The sequence below is a fragment of the Schistocerca gregaria genome, chromosome 4 (assembly GCF_023897955.1).
Source record: "Schistocerca gregaria isolate iqSchGreg1 chromosome 4, iqSchGreg1.2, whole genome shotgun sequence".
Classification (NCBI taxonomy): Eukaryota; Metazoa; Arthropoda; class Insecta; order Orthoptera; family Acrididae; genus Schistocerca; species Schistocerca gregaria.
In genome coordinates this window covers 566,291,024-566,293,828 of record NC_064923.1, presented here as the reverse complement: position 1 = coordinate 566,293,828, position 2,805 = coordinate 566,291,024, and the positions used below count along the sequence as shown (strand labels likewise).

At 43.5% G+C, this 2,805-nt stretch overlaps 1 pseudogene; it reads left to right on the top strand.

Annotated features, from left to right (window-relative positions):
* The first annotated feature begins 887 nt into the window (after positions 1–887).
* LOC126268391 (5S ribosomal RNA) lies at positions 888–1,005 on the top strand (annotated as a pseudogene).
* Positions 1,006–2,805: the final 1,800 nt, after the last annotated feature.

The following is a 2,805-nucleotide window of genomic DNA, read 5'->3' as shown; positions in this document are numbered from 1 at the left end:
CAAGGGCCGGGGCGGTGCTGTCACTGATGGAGTACTGGTTATTCTTACTCTCTCTGTTGATACATCACGATAAAACAAATATCGCACTATACTAATTTGGGATCGCTCTGTCGAACGGGCACGTAAAATTCCACTATGAAAATAATTTTGTTTTTAACGGAAAAGGAACCGACACTTTCTGTCAGCTTTGAACGTCGCTTGCAAGACACGATGTGCGGTATTTGTTTGGGCTGGCCGTTGTGGACGAGCGGTTCTAGGCGCTCCAGTCTGGAACCGCGCTGCTGCTACAGTCGCAGGTTCGAATCCTACTTCGGGCATGGATGTGTGTGATGTCCTTAGGTTAGTTAGGTTTAAGTAGTTCTAAGTTCTAGGGGACTGATGACCTCAGAAATTAGGTCCCACAGTGCTCAGAACGATTTGAACCATTAGTTTGGGGCGACTCCAGCTACACTGCGCAAAAATGAAACTGCAAATGCCTGGTGAAATACAAGAGAAAATGGGAGTCAGGGAAGGTACGTACCTTTCAGGTGTGACAGTGATTCTCAACAAAACACGTTATGTGTACAAACGTCCTGTTCTTAACAGTTTCCGAGGGAACCAATGAAAACAGTGGGGAACAGGACAAATGTAGGTGATAACCAAGTCAATGAAACATTGTGATCTAATGTATTTTGTTTAATTGTCTACATTTCCTCGCAAAACATATTCAAAAAGTCTACCGTCAACTGTAATGCACCTCTTGTAGACAGCTGCTGTGTTGCTGATCTGAGCTCATTCTTATAGTACTTTGCTTGAGCACACACATTTAAAGTACGAGCTATACGCAAGTGAAGCGCATGTGAGTGCTGGCGAAGTGCGTGATTATCAGACAAGCGTATGTCGGATAAGCTAACGGCCTTGCCGCAGTGGTAACACAGATTCCCGTCAGATCACCGAAGTTAAGCGCTGTCGGGCTGGGCTAGCACCTGGATGGGTGACCATCCGGTCAGCCCAGCGCTGTTGGCAAGCGGGGTGGACTCAGATCTTGTGAGGTAAACTGAGGAGCTACTTGATTCAGAAGTAGCGGCTCCGGTCTCGGAAACTGACATACGGACGGGAGAGCGGTGTGCTGACCACATGGTCCTCCAGATCCGCTTCCAGTGACGCCTGTGATCTGAGGATGACACGGCGGCCGGTCGGTACCGTTGGGCGTTCATGGCCTGTTCGGGTGGAGTTTACTCTTCTAGTATGTCGTATAGGGTTAAGAAAAAGCCATAAGTTCATTTGAAAGTTTTCCTTCAGTATCAGCAATAATTTTTGAGAACGTTTCTTGCGGACAAAAAGAGCGGCCTGGCTAAAATATTTCAAAAATGGATTCAAAGCTGTCTTGACCGCAGTAAAATATTTATTTGCAATGGTTACCGGTTTAGGTGAGAACGTGATCTCTTCAGGGTGACCATTTATACCACAGTGATTGGCGGTGGCGGTGAACGCAAAAACGTGTTGTGACCGCCCTTGAGCCGTTGACGTCCGTGGAGTCACAAAACCTGTTCCGTTCACGGCCTACCATCATGGTATAAGTAGTCTGAAGATGGTCACATTCTGACCGAAAGCGGTAATTATTGCAAATAAATGTTTTATTGCAATCAAGACTGTTTTTAATATATTCTTAAGAAATTACAAATACTATCAACTATCACCCCTCAAAGCGTGAACCTTTCCTCCTGACTCACCCTGTGTATAACGAGCTCCACGCAAAGCCGTGTAGGCCTAAAAGCATAGGCACACGGACCGTGCATCGGAACGTTGAGCGTGCCGAGTTTCTGATGTCATAACGTGGAATAGCACTTTGGGAGTCTTACCGAACGTGCAGAGCAATATTTGGCATGTCAGATATTGTGAGCGTGCGTCTGAGCGTTGACCAATGAAAGGGCACACCTACGTCACACGCACGGCGTCTCCCTTCAGTACAGAGTTGTGAGGCGCCATATTGGCATTCATTTCAAGCCTATATGTATATATGCCGTTTCTGAGCACCAGCAAATTGAGAATCACTGGAAAACCCATTGTTAGTTGTGTGATTCGTACCAATAAAGAAAATGAGAAACATCATATTCGTGGCAAAAGAATTATTGTAACTTGCGTATTATCAGAGTAGGCTATTTGAAGGCAGCAACACGCTGAAGATCCACCCAAAACGCATTGTTCTTAGCACAATTTGATATAATTGAATTTCAATTAGTAACATAATTATCTGTAATTGACATTCTTAACAAAGCGGAATACAGTACGATAAAGTAAAAGGGAATTGTTGTTAGTTTAGCGTTCAGAGCCATTTCTGAACAGAAACTACACGAAACAGGGGAATTGCAGGGGCCGCTACTCGTACTATTCCAAATAGCGTGGTCGGTCAGAGGGATTAGCTACCCTCTGTAATAAAAAACTGAGTGAACAGATCAACAAAGAACCTGAACAAATGTCATCGGGCGTCCGCAACGAACAAAAAAAAAAAAAAAAAAAAAAAAAAAAAAAAAAAAAAAAAAAAAAAAAACAGCGTAATGGGTGGCGTCTCTGTCTGCTTATGAGAATTTGTTGGGGCGGTGGTTCGCGTCGTAATACTTCCAATTTTTTTCCTAACATTTGCGTTTCTAGTAGGTTCTCATACTTTATTATTAGTTTAATATAAATATATGGTATAATATTTGATGTTATGTAAATAGAAGTTCACCGCTTTTTGAGGGGTGACTTCGTTCGATTGGCTTTATCTACAGGACAGCTTGCGCTACTTGTATAAAGATATTTTGCACCTTTTTCTTTTACGCTTCG